Source organism: Gorilla gorilla, chromosome 12, assembly GCF_029281585.2.
Source record: "Gorilla gorilla gorilla isolate KB3781 chromosome 12, NHGRI_mGorGor1-v2.1_pri, whole genome shotgun sequence".
Classification (NCBI taxonomy): Eukaryota; Metazoa; Chordata; class Mammalia; order Primates; family Hominidae; genus Gorilla; species Gorilla gorilla.
In genome coordinates, this window is record NC_073236.2 from 71,076,297 (window position 1) to 71,090,958 (window position 14,662).

A 14,662-nucleotide genomic window follows, 5' to 3' on the forward strand; every position below is an offset into this window, starting at 1 on the left:
CTGTAGTCCCAGCTACTCAGAAGGCTGAGGTGGGAGGATCACCTGAGCCCAGGAAGGTTGAGGCTGCAATGAGTGAAGATTGTGCCACTGCACTCCCGCCTGGGTGACAGAGTGAGATCCTGTTTTTTATTAAAAAAAAAAAAAAAAAAGGAATCCTAAAACCTAGGAAATGCCATTCTCAACATGGGCCTTGGGGAATAATTTATGACTAAGTCCTCAAAAGCAGTTGCAAGAAAAACAAAAACTGACAATTAAACTGAAGTGCTTCTGCACAGCAAAGGAGACTATCAACAGAGCAAACAGACAACCTACATAATAGAAGAAAACATTCACAAAGTATGCATCTGACAAAGGTCTAATATCCAGAATCTGTAAAGAACTAAAAAAAAAATCAACAAGCCAAAAACAGCTCCATTAAAAATGGGCAAAAGACATGAACAAACACTTCTCAAAAGAAGACATACAAGCAGCCAACAAATATATGAAAACATGCTTGTCATCACTAATCATCAGAGAAATGTAAACCAAAACCACAATGAGATACTATCTCACACCAGTAACAATGCCTATTATTAAAAAGTCAAAAAATAATAGATGTTGGTGAGGCTGAAAGAAAAGGGAATGCTTATACACTGTTGTTGGAAATGTAAATTAGTTCAGCCACTGTGGAAAGCAGTTTGGAGATTTCTTAAAGAACTTAAAATAGAACTACTATTCGACCCAGCAATCCCATTACAGGGTATATATTTAAAAGATAAGAAATCATCCAACCAGAAAGACATGTGCACTAGTATGTTCATTGCAACACTATTTACAATAGCAAATATATGGAATTAACTTAAGCGCCCATCAATGGTGGACTAGATAAAGAAAATATGGTACATATACACCATGAAATACTATGCAGTCATACAAAAGAACAAAATCATGTCCTCTGCAGCAACATGGATGCACCTGGAGGTCATTATCATAAATGAATTAACACAGGAACAGAAAACCAAATACTGCATGTTTTTATTGATAAGTGGGAGCTAAACATTGGGTGCTTATGGACATAAAGATGGAAACAATAGAAACTGGAGATGACTAGAGTGGGGAAGAGAGGGAAGAAGGGTTGAAAAACTAACTGTTGGGTACTATGCTTACTATGTGAGTGATGGGATTATTCATATCCCGAATTTCAGTATCACACAATATACCCAGGCAACAAATTTGCATATGTACCTTCTGAATCTAAAATAGAAGTTGAAAAAGAAAAAAAAGTTCCATAAGAGTTTTGATTGAGGTATTTTTAGGTGGGAGCATCAATACTAGACTGAGTAGCAAGAGTGTAACCTGGGTTTGAGGGAGGCTCTGTGACAATTGCTGAAATGGAAGTCCAGATCCAATGGGGATTTGGTTTCTTACAACTCATCATGTATCAGGAATGGCTCTGGCCAGGGTCACACCCAGGTGTACTTGGGCTGGCAGGTAGAAACTGATAAGATGCCAAGTCTTGTAGTCATATATTCTTCTAAATTGCAACAAAATGAAGAGTTAAGCCTTCTGACGCATATTCTTGCAGTCTTCTCTTTCATAATTAAGATATTCACAACCCAAAATTATAAAAGCTTATAGCAGATAAAACCTTCCAAATAATTTGTTCTGGCCCATCCTGCTCTAACATTCCTCTTCTCCTCTTAACTGGCTTCATTTGATCCTGGCCCTAGTTAGGTTCTCATTGAGGCCATTTCCTCCCAACTCACTCCCTATATTTCAATACATTGCTTTATCTTCTGCATGTTGTCCCATAACCTAGTTGCATTTTCCTGAGAGAAAATATCCATCGTGTTATTCAAAAATACAGGAAAATTTTACCTTTTTATGAGAACTTATTAGAATGAAGAGCCTCCCTTGGGCATTAGCCCACTGTGAGGGAAAGTTAAAACGTCTAGTTGCTCCCCCAAGTACAGACCATGGCTCCATAGGTGAGGACTCAAAGACAAAGAAGAATCACAACTTTACCTGCTCTCTGGGGCTTTACCGAGGCTGGGGGCCAGAGTAGACTCTTTGCCCTCGGCCATTGAGATTGAGAAGAAAACCTGCTCAACGTTATCAAATCAGGTCTCCTGAGGCTTCTAAGGGGCAGAGTGAAGTAGCAGGATAAGTTTTTGGCAACAAATCAAAGACCCCAATCTCCACTCCATGTTATTTTCAAGCAGCTGTGCGGCCTTCCTGGACCTCAAACCTCAAACCTTTAAAATTAGGGGCTGAACCTCCAGCCTCCAGTTACACATGACAGATTAAAGACTCCCGTGAGTCTCTAATGTTTTCTAAACCTCATGAAAATGACTACAAAGAGATTGTTTTAACAAAGAAAATGAAAGCAGGAATGGAAATAAGGTAATGAAATTTAGAAGCTGGAAAGCAAATGAACTTAGTTGTCCAAGAAGGCTAAATCCTCAAAATCAGTGAGGAAAGCTGAGAAGCAGCCATGTTTGAACCATTGAACCCTCCAAAGTTCCAGGAATTAGTAGGACTTGGCATCTTTGGAAGTGAGGGTAAAGACAAGGTTGAAAGCAGGGAGATGAAAAGAAAGTCTGTTGGAAAAAATTTTGACTCCAGATCTCTTCCCGTCATTACTGACCTGGACATCTGCTCTGACCTATTCAGATAAAACCAGAAGGCTGTTTTTTGAAGAGGATTAAACAGAGATGTTGAAGATTTGGGCCATAAAACACAGTTGATGGAAGGGGTACCATCAGAAGATAGGGGATTGACTTTAAAGTTTACAACCTGAATGTAGAAAGCCCAAAAAGCACACTAGGAGATCCTTCTCTGAATCATAACCAGCCCAAGAGAAAAGAATTGAAGATAAATCTTGTTCCCAAAAGATCTAGCCCAGCTACAGACCCTAGTATCATGTCTATACTGAACAAGCCTTCTCTTTATGCCCAGATCTCCAAGACAGCCTATCAGTGCCTCATTCTTAACTATGAAGGAAGAGTCAAGAATAACCAGGCAACTTGAGGAAAGCGTCTAATATAAAAGACAGACCAAAGCAAATAGAAAAAATAAGGGTTAATCCTTATTAAGCATATACTGTGAGCTAGGTACTATTCTAAGTACTTTATGTATATTTACACACTTAATCTTCACAATCACCATTTAAGTAAATACTATTATTACATCCATGGAAAAGGTGAAGGAACTGAGGCATGGAGACATTAAGTAACTTGCCCAAGGTCACACTGTAAGCTGAGAAGCTGTTATTCTAAGCTGGCAATCTGTCTCGTGTCTATGTCCTTAACCACTAAGCCTAGAAAATGATAATAATTAATAAAATACAACACACTTGTTAGCAATAGAGACAATTCAAAGAACAGAGAAGTTCACAAAGTAACAATAATATCCCCTGGAAGATAAGAGAAAAAATTGCATCTAAGATACAAGAAAAGAATGCTATAAAAATTGAATATTTGGAGCACTAATAGAGTCTTAGCAATTAAAAATATAGAAACTGAAGTGAAAAACTTGATGGAATGGAAGGCTTCCAGAAATTAAAGCCAGTCATAGGTGGTTTCCCAGCTTCCGAACTTTGCCCACTCCCCTGCCTTCCCCAGCAATTTTCATGGCAATGGGCCAAGTGCTTAATTTTAAACCCTAATTTACAGCCGAGTCAATTCCTTGTTTAAAACTCTCCGTCAAACTCCACTCACATTTAGGAAAAAAATTTACACTCTACCATGACCTGTGAGGGATTGGGTGATCTGCTGTGTGGCCTCCTCTCCAATGTCAGCTCCGCTCATGCCCTCCTTACTCCAGCCACACTAGCCTCTTACTGTTCCTCATCTCTCCAAGCTTCCCCTGTCTTGGGACTCTGGACTTGCAAGTTCACTGCTCGGAAAGTTCTCCCAGATATTTGAAGGGCTGGCTTCTTCATCTTGTCAGAGGCATTTGAACCAGAGTCACTCCATCTTGAATAGGGGCTGGGTAAAATAAGGCTGAGACCTACTGGGCTGCATTCCCAAGAGGTTAGGCATTCCTAGTCACAAGATGAAATAGGAGGTCAACCAAAGATACAGGTCACAAAGCCCCTGCTGGTAAAACAGGATGCAGTAAAGAAACCAGCCAAAACCTACCAAAACCAAGATGGTGATGAAAGTGACCTCTGGTCATCCTCACTGCTTAGTTCATTACACACTAATTATAATGTATTAGCATGCTAAAAGACGTCCCACCAGCGCCATGACCGTTTACAAATGCCACGGCAATGTCTGCAAGTTCCCCTTTATGGTCTAAAAAGAGAGGAATTCTCAGTTCCAGTAAATACCCCCCTTTTCCTGGAAACCTCATGAATAACCACCCCTCATTTAGCATATAATCAAGAAATAACTATAAGTATACTCAGTCGAGAAGCCCATGCCACTGCTCTGCCTATGGAGTAGCCATTCCTTATTCCTTTACTTTCTTAATAAACTTGCTTTCACTTTGCTCTAGGGACTCACCCTGAATTCTTTCTTGTGTGAAGTTCAAGAACCCTCTCTTCGGGTCTGGTTCGGGACCCCTTTCCGGTAACAGTCTCCGTGTTCAAGAAGCCAAGCTATTCCTGACCTCTCAATCTAAACTACCTTCAATTCCTTTCTGCCTCATTCCTTCAATTGTCACCTCCTGGCCCTTTACCCGGCTCTCCTTTTTTTCACAATACTTACCACTATCAGAAATTATGTTTACGAAATACTCTTTTTTGGTTTTTTGTTTGTTTGTTTGATTGATTGATCTAGACTGTAAGTTCCATGAGGACTGAAACTTTGTCTTGTTCTTTGCTGAATTCCCAACACCTACATGGTACTGGTACATAGTAGCATGAATAATTTTGGGTGAAAACAATGATACCAACTTCACTGGCTGTTTTAAAAAATTCCTGAATTTTCAATCTGAAAAATAATAAAGGTTGTATAAACTAAAAGAAACTGGTTTCATTTTTGTTCCACCCATGAGCCCTGGAGGGGGTAACTGCAAGCATAGTATCTGGGCTAAGCAGTATGCTCTGACATTTCTTCTCTTAGTCCCGGAGATGACTCCTTTCTGGCCAAGCCTCAAGCACAGATGGGGAGCAAAACAGCATTTCTATTAAGTATGTAAACAAGCCAGCAGGATGCCTAGGCTTGTTATCTGCGTGAAGAAAATGCTTCTACTGGGGCACTGCAAAGGGAAAAGAGTTCTCAGTCCCCAAAGAGCTGAATTCTCCAAGAAAGTGATTCTTGGCTGATGGTTTAGAGAGAATTCTTTGGAGGAAGCTCAGCAATGCTGATCTACCTTTCACAGCTGTGCAGGTTTCTCTCAGCTCCATGCCAGAATGTGAGGTAGGATAGGTTTTCTTTAAACCATAGGGAGGGTTTTCTGAGAAGACCATTTACACTGTCAGCTCCTATGAATTCCCCACTTATAAGAGGGATGTAGAGAAACAAATGAGGAGAAATCCAGTGGTAATACAAGAAGTTCATCTTACCCTAAACAATAACCTCACTTCCCAAAAATGCCTTGTTTCCCAGGGAAGGACTTGGCAGGTATCTTCAGCATAACAGTGTAGGGTTGGCAACTGGAGCCTCTGTGTGTGTGTGTGTGTGTGTGTCTGTGTGTGTATTTATATGTATATGTAATACTCACTCATTGTTCATTACCTGACTGCTGATGCTTGAGACCACCACTATTGTGGTTTTCATAATGTAATTAGCTATATCTTTAGTGAGATTGTGTCCCTGCAGTGAGAAAAGACCCCCTCCCCGACCACAGGCACACCCCAAATGTGGATTGTGAGCAATCCTTGAAAAGAAGTGTTTATTTTTAGTAAATGTATGTGTATATTTCTCCCCAAGTATTTACTCAGTGAAGATCACATTATAGAGACCATGAATTAGGGCCAACTACTCCTCACCTCACACTGGATGAAAGAAGGAATTAGGCTGCATGGGCACAAGTCTATCTGAGATGGGCTACTGGTGTCCCACCCATTAAATACTGAACATATTCAGATTTTGAGAATAGTAAACTGCTGTGAGTGAATAAGAGATTCACTCATAGTAAACCATTATGAGTGAATAAAAGATGGGGAAATCTGATCAAAGGAAATGCACGAAGCCTGGTCCTCAACTGAAGGTGGGAGGGTTTTCTCCTCTCTCTTATGTTGGGGAATTTTGGAAGAGGTAGACAAGCTCCTACACCATGCAGGTGGTGGGAGCCCCCTCGTGGAGGGGCACAGCCCACAGACTTCAGCAACAGCTGGAGTGAGCTGACTGGCTGAACTGATGGGCAAAGATCAAAAAGGAATGTGTGAAACCTAGACCTTCAGAAGCCTCAGCAATAGTTGGAAAGAGGATCATGCCAGAAGTTCCTGCTGTATTATAGACAGGTAAGACTTAAGCAATGCAATATCACTGTACTCTAACTACCCTACCGGGGTAGGCTGAGGTGGGTGGTGTACTTACTTGGTTTGGTGACATGTCTCCATGGATACGCTGATTGACTGCTGAGAACATTTCATCTGAAGACCCAACCTCTTCCTAGCAGTCAAAAAGTTCTTTTAGATTGGGTGTGGTGGCTCACGCCTGTAATCCCAGCACTTTGGGAAGCCGAGGTGGGTGGATCACCTGAGGTCAGGAGTTCAAGAGCAGCCTGGCCAACATGGTGAAACCCCGTCTCTACTAAAAGTACAAAAATTAGCTGGGTGTGGTGGTCGGCACTTGTAATCTCAGCTACTTAGGAGGCTGAGGCAGGAGAATTGCTTGGACCTGGGAGGTGGAGGTTGCAGTGAGCCGAGATCACACCACTGCACTCCAGCCTGGGTGACAAGAGCAAGACTCCATCTCAAAAAAAAAAAGTTATTTTAAATGTCTTAACAGCTGGAATGAGGTATGCTTTCCTTTGCAAACTGCCATTTTGAGACTCTAGATATTTTTTCTTTGTAGATTCCAAAAATAATGACACTAATGCCTGTGCTAATTCAAGGATTCTATATATTTCTGTGTATGTCCAGATGAAGATGACCTTCTTTGTCCCATATTTTTATAATGCTGTTAAAAAGCAAAATGTGCTCATTAGTGTGTTTACTGTTTATTGATGTTCAAACTGTTCTTCCTTGAAATTCATGGAAGACTTTGGTTGGCCCACTTCTTAAATAAGAAGGTCAGAGAGCTATAGGACTACATTTTAATGCCTCATGAGAACTGTTTTAACCCCAAGTGTCTCCAAGCCTAATCCTAATCAGCTATTCATTTTAGCTTTCTGGTATTGACATTTCAGAGCTCAGTTTTGAAACAGCATCATAGGTACCTGCTTCTCTACTATCCATAGCCTCAGAACTCCCATCTTGGTGGCCAGTTTGGGGGTCTTTTCTAATTATCAGTGCATGGAAGCTAACAACTCCATTGGATTTATCTGTCCCACCTGTTGCTTTTTTACTTCATGGCAAAGGGCAAAACCTCAGAAACATTGTGCACTTAGAGTTAATTCTCATTACAATGAGCCTTTGTCCTCAAACACTCCTCTGCACGTTAGTAGACATAGAAGGGTCAAAGGAAAGACCATATAAGGTGTTCCATCTCAGTGTCATTTAGAGGTATTCTTTCCAATCCTTGGTTTCATCTCTTTAAGTGCAAAAATAAAAGAGACCCTAGAAGCTAAAAAATAGTGTAGCCTAGTGACCTCATGTTCTGAAACCAAAACATCCTGCTTCTGAACTGTAGGCTAACCACTTACTGGACAAGTGACTGTCAGGAACACTAGTACCACCCAGTCACAAGGTTATAAGGATTAAATAAAATTATGCTTGTAAAGTACTTAATAGAGTGCACAGAGACACTGGATTAACTCGAATTAATAGTGTAATATATTGTTATATCCCACATCACAGTAGTCAAAATGAACATTTAGGTAGATCTTATCCTCAAAAAGAAAAACTTGCCTATGATAAAGAGAATGCACCTTAAGATCATGTTAAAAAAAAAAGTCCTCGCAAGTGTGGTAAACTGAAAATGTTTAGATTCTACTTTTATTAAGGTCCTAATATGCTGGAGAATATTGATATCCCATCCATGTAGTTTGACAATGCAATCTTTGTTGAAAAGATGGTGATTATGTAGAAGACAAAACATAGTCAGAGCTAACTGATACTGAGTTATTCTGGGTGTCCAGTTAAGGGTACTTTTCCTAGGGTAGCAACTAGGAACAGAATTCCATAGACAGTGACTTAAACCAGGTGGAAGCTTATTGGTATCTCACTAGGAGAAGGGGAGATAATCAGTCCAGTGTTGGCATGGACACCACAGGTTACCATGGGCCCATTATCTTTTCTGCTCTCTGGACCACCATGCCTACAATGCAAGACTGAATTTTATTATCCAATATGGCTCCTGGAGCTTCAGCCATTACATCGCATTTTAAACAGCAGAATTTTGGAAGGGAAAGAGAAAGTACTTCTCATTTTAGAGAAGCAAGTTCTCTACTTTCTTAAGTTTCCTCTTAGGTTTTACTGATAGGCACTTGGTCACATGATCATTCTTAGCAGCAAGGGAGTCTGGGAAATACAATTTTATTCTGAAGTAAAATTTTGATTTCTTTTTTTGGTATAAATTTAAGGGACACAAGTGCAGTTTTGCTACATGGATATATTGTGTAGTGGTGAAATCTGGCCTTTTGGTGTAACCATCACTCAAATAATGCACACGGGACATATTAGGTCATTTATTATCCCTCATCTCCCTCCCAACCTCCCATCTTTCCAAGTCTCCAGTGTCTATTATTCCACACTGTATGTCCATGTGTACACATTATTTAGCTCCCACTTATAAGTAAGAACATGCAGTATTTGGCTCTCTATTTCTGAATTATTTTACTTAAGTTAATGGCTTCTAGTTTCAAACATGTTGCTGCAAAAGACATGATTACATTCTTTTCTATGGCTGAACAATATTCTTATGTAGCACTTTCCTACATACTATGAAGAAAATGTAGTCCTATGTACTACATTTTCTTTCTCCAACCATCTGTTGATGAATACTTAGGTTGATTCCATATCTTTACTATTGTGAATAGTGCTGTGAGAAACATGAGTGCAGGTATCTTTTTGATATAGTGATTTCTTTTCCATTGGGTAGATACTCAGTAGTGGGATTGCTAGAGCAAATGATAGTTCTATTTGTAGTTCTTTGAGAAATCTCCATACTGTTTTCCATAGAGGTTGTACTAATTTACATTCCTAGTAACAGTACATAAGTGCTTCCTTTTTTCTGCATCCTCACCAATATCTGTTTGTTTTTTACATTTTAATAACAGCCATTCTGACTGGTATAAGATGACGTCTCATTGTGGCTTTTATTTGCAATACCCCAATGATTAGAAATGTTGAGCATTTTTTTTTATATGCTTGTTGGCCATTTTTATGTCTTCTTTTGAAAAATATCTATCCATACCTTTTGTCCACTTTTTAATAGGGTTATTTGTTTTTTGTTGTTGTTGAGTTGAGTTCTTTGTAAATTCTGGATATTAGCCCTCTGTTGAATTTACAGTTTGCAAGTATTTTCTCTCATTCTGCAGGTTGTCTGTTCTCTCTGCTGATTATTTCTTTGGCTGTGCAGACGGCATTTAGTTTAATTAAGTCCCATTTGTCTATTTTTAGTTTTGTGGCCTGTGCTTTTGAGGTCTTAGTCATGATTTTTTTGCCTAGAGCAATGTCCAGAAGAGTTTTCTCTAGATTTTCTTCTAGAATTTTTCTAGTATCAGATCTTACATTTAAGTCTTTAATCCATCTTGGGTTGATTTTTGTATATGGTGAGAGATAAGGGTCCAATTTCATTCTTCTGCATATCACAATCCAATTTGCCAGTACCTTTTGTTGAAAAGGGTGTTATTTCCCCAGTGTATGTCTTTGTTGACTTTGTCAAAGATCAGTTGGCTGTAGATATGTGGGTTCTCTGGGTTTATTTCTGGATTCTGGATTCTGTTCCATAGATCTATGTGTCTTTTTTTATACCAGTATCATGCTTTTTGGGTTATGATAGTGTTACAGTATAATTTGAAGTTGGATAATATGATGCCTTCAGCTTTGTTATTTTTGCTTAGGATTGCTTTGGTTGTTTGGGCTCTTTTTTGGTTCCATATAAACTTTAGGATTGTATTTTTTAATTTTTTGAAAAGTAACATTGGTATTTTGACATTCTGATTCTTTTACAAAGTAAAAAGAGAATACTGGAAAGTAAATTAAAGCTAAACTTCCCAGTCACACTAAATTCACTTTCTTAATTGGAATAATCTGAATTTTCTCTTTCCCTTCCCATTCCTGGTTCCTATTTCTCCTTTTATTTGTAAAATGGCTAGTTTAATTTTCTCTATAGATTCTGTCCTCTCAGTTTCTTATCCATTCCAAATATTTCAATTACTGAGTTTATGCAAGGGAAAGATTATGTTAAGGCGGCTAGTCTGTGGTCAGTTTTTATTCATTACCAGAGGAATTCTCTTAAGGTAAGAAGGTAGGTAGCTCAGCCAAATCTCCTTGGAAACCTGTAGGTCACTCCATCTGCTGAAATACATTAATGGTTTGATATGACAAGAGTCTTTATCTGTGTACAGATAATCCACTTAGCAAAATATCCCTATTCAGGATTACTTATGTAAAATAAAACTAGAATCTATGGATTCATGACTCGTGACTGCTTTTTAAAAAGTCACAAAATCCCTATAATAATCTGTGTTTAAAGGGGAAAAAAGGAAATGTTTCATAACCTAAATATTCCCCACCTAGTGAGGTGACTGAAAATTGCATTTAGAGACCTCATCATTTGTTTTGGGTCAAGGACCATGTTGAATGTGGGAAAGGAGGAGCTATGGGGACAATGAATTATCTTCAGACCATTCCTGCTTTACCAAACTTCTTAATTTCTTTAGACTTGACATTATTAGTGAAGTTTGATACTGAGTAAGAGCTCTAATTTGTGAGTCTAATTTGATGATCTGGTCTTTGTGATAGTTCAAAGTGAATGGTAGCCAAGTCTCTCTAATTTCCAATTTTCTCCTAAACTTGTAATTAATATTTCTAACCACTTGCTGGATATATCTAAATATTTTATCAGTACCTCAAAATCAACATATATAATAATAAACATCTTATCTGCCTCCTAAGCCAGTCCCTGCTCCTGAATTGCCAGTCATCCAACCTCCAAATATCACCATCATCCCCTCCTACTCTTCCTTCCTTTTCTCCAGTAGCACTTTAAGACCTTCACTCCATTCATGTCTTCCTTTGTACTTTTACTACCTCCTAATTGGTCTGTCTGATCCCATTCTTTCTGGCCACTAATCCTTCCAACATGTTAATCTTCCCGTAGTTATCTTCTCTATACACACACACACACACACACACACACACACACACACACGCACACACAATGGTTTTCTAGGGAATATATATAGAGAGATATATCATTAAACCTTATGAAGTAAGCAACAATAAGTTATATAGGTAGACAGGTAGATGTGATAGATAAAATCCAAGGCTGTTTTCAAATTAAGGAAGGAGCACAATCTCTTACACATATGACGGAAAATGGTTCCAACTCCACCCTTTAAAAGTGGCACCATGAAGAAAGGGAGTAGATAAAATGCTGAAAAAAAATCAGGCGAATACCCCTCACTGTGATGGAAGCACACTGGTTGTGGGAGGTAGACATCTTAGAGGAACAAACTAAAGGTTCCCTTATGGATTAAAAGTTTCTTCCCACCACCATGGATAATGACATACCAGAAATGGGAGAAACTGCCAGAATTTGCCATTTTGTTTTTCACTGACTGGAAAGAAGACAAGAAAAGGTTTGAAAAAATAACCACCTAAAGCTAATGTTTCTAAAAAGAAAAAATGATTTTGAGAGAGGAATAATACAGAGTGGCTGCAGGAGAACAGCAAATTCCAGGCAGCAGTTTCACATGACTGGCAAAAGGAAACTGTTGAAATAGACACAGAATCTAGGGGCTGGTAAATCCCTGAAAAACAGGATGTGAACCAAGCTGGCTAAGACTGACTGGACCCAACATGGTGCTGGATTTGACCTAGGTTTCACTTAGGACCTCATTTTATGCTTGTTAACATACTCAATCACACACTCAACAGCACCATGACAGTTCCAGGAACACCCATATTTGGTGTAAAAATGGGTGGCACCACAGTTCATACAAAGCTTCACCTTTTTCCAGGAGTTTTCATGAATATTCCACCCCGTGGTTAGAGAAACCCATAAAGGTAGCAGCCTCAAATCCCTCGTGCACAACTCTTGAGTATGCCTGCTCTCCCCTTTCTCAAGTGTGTATTTTTCACTTTGTAATAAATCTCCATACTTTCACTATTTTCTGACTCATCCTTGAATTCCTTCTGGTGATGGTATAAAGAGCCTGGACACTGGCTGGGGTCGAGGTGCCACCTGTGTTCGGGAAACCCCCGCTGGTATTAATTTAGCAAAATTGAAAGAGAAAACTAAGGCAAGAACTTGATTTTGGCTTTTCTGGGGTGAGTGACTCGTAAGAGACATGCGTGGGGAGCTCCAGATCACCCTCTTCTACTGCAATGTATACTGCTATGACCAGCACTACACCAGTCAGGGAACTATTAGGAAACAGAGGGGAGACTTTAATAAAAGACAGGTTTGCAATGGTATGGCCAGAGCTAAGATGAACCAACAAGAGACAGAGAGTGCCCTGAGGTCATTAAAAAGGGAGCCCACCAGCCCTAGGCCTGAGGGCAAAGGGGAGGAACAGCTACCAGGACCCAAAGAGACCAACAGCTATAGCTGTTAGCTGCCCAGTAGTGGTGGGGGCTGCCAGCCCTCATGATCTGGAAAGTTGGGACTCAACTGAACAAATCCTCACCTCACTCTGCTTTATCCTCTAATGTCCCATTGGTGCCTGCCATTGATCTAATCCAGAAAGAAACTAGAGGGAAACGTTGCTCAATGGTGTAGTCCAAAAGTCAGTCTCTAGGTGATACAGCAAGGTAGAGAGGGGATCTACACAAGCAAGAGTAAAATACTCTACCCAGAAGCCTTCAAATTTTCTCACCAAATGAGTGGGAGAGTAGAAAGAGAGGTAGACCGGGGGAAAAAAAAAGCAGATAAAACTAAGAATAACTCATCTAGAGCAGATCATCACTGATGGAATGGAAGGCTCAGTAGTTCTGAGTTGAAAAAATAATCCAAAACCCTGGGCATCACCCCCAAGGATGGGATATGCAGTGCCAGCAAAACTGAATTCCAGAATAGAACTTTTAAAAAAATAACACAATGAAGACACAGCCCACCAATCATGGCTACAAAGAGTTCTCTCACCTCCATCCCCAGCAATATGAAATGTGGAGCACCAACTCTCTAATTGAAGCTATAAACAGAGGAAGCAACCAGATAAAGAGGAAGTAGAATAAGGGAAATTCAGTCACCCTGATTTGGTCAACACACTGGGGAATAGAGCTGGGTCTGTCCAAGATGAATAAAATAAAAATAATCACAACAGGAAAGCTATGCAGAATTATGACAAACGAAAAGAAATCAAACAATGAGAGAGAGAGAGACACAAAGGAACAGAAAGAAAAATGAACAGTCTACCCTGGAAGAAAAAAAAATCATGGAAAACAAAAGGAAATAATAAACTAAACAAATGAAAATGTTTCAACTCTTAAATACATAAAGAGCATATGGAAAGTATGAACTAATCAATACATATATCAAATATAATGGAATAAAAAGGGCCATGTCAGAGCTAAAGAGACTCTACATGTCCAAACGTAAAACTCTGCTCAAAGGAAAACTCACTCCCTTAATTGCTTAAGCTACAAGAAAAAATAAAAATAAAATAAGTCTATCACTCTACTCAAGAATATGTGAAAAGGCCAGCAAAATCCAAATGAGGCCAGCAGAAGCAAAAAAATTCATGTAAGAACAAAAAGCAATAAGTAAGAGGGTAAAGCAATAGTCTTGGTAAATAAATCTGCAATGCTGCTTTTACAGGATGTTTCTTTGTGCTTCCCAGCAACCAAAATACCCTCTCTTCTTAAGAGCAATCATTCAGGGACATAAGCTGGAATCGTGTCATTCACCTTTGTAACATCTGAGCCTAGGACAAGAAATGTCTGTTAAATACTTGTGTGAAAGAGTCCTGGAACTCCAGTTTATCAGGAGAAACCCTCCCTGGCTTCTTGGATGAATCCTTGTCATGCAGATCAGAACTGGGGCCGGTGAGAAGGCAGAGAAATAGAAAGTCAGTGAACCATAATGCCCACTGAGGCATCTTTACAAGAAAAGTGTCCGGTAAAGATCTATTGATTTAATTCCATTTAAATTTGTGGGCCTGCTCTTTCCGGCCATCTCCATTTCTCCCAATGCTCACTCCAGTGTTTTGGCCTCCCCCGGGGCAGGTGTTCAAAACCAGTTCAGGGGACTGTGAACTTGGATGGGAAAAAAAATGTTTGTTATTCTCACTAACCTGTAACTGAACTTTACGTTTCCTGCCATTATGAAGCGGGCAACAACCACACTGGTATTAGCAGTCCCTGAGACTGTCGCCAAGAGATATTTTACATCTCATTAGAGTTTGGAGAGAGGTCTCAAAATATCGTTTACATTCATTGCTACTTCAAAATCATGGTAGT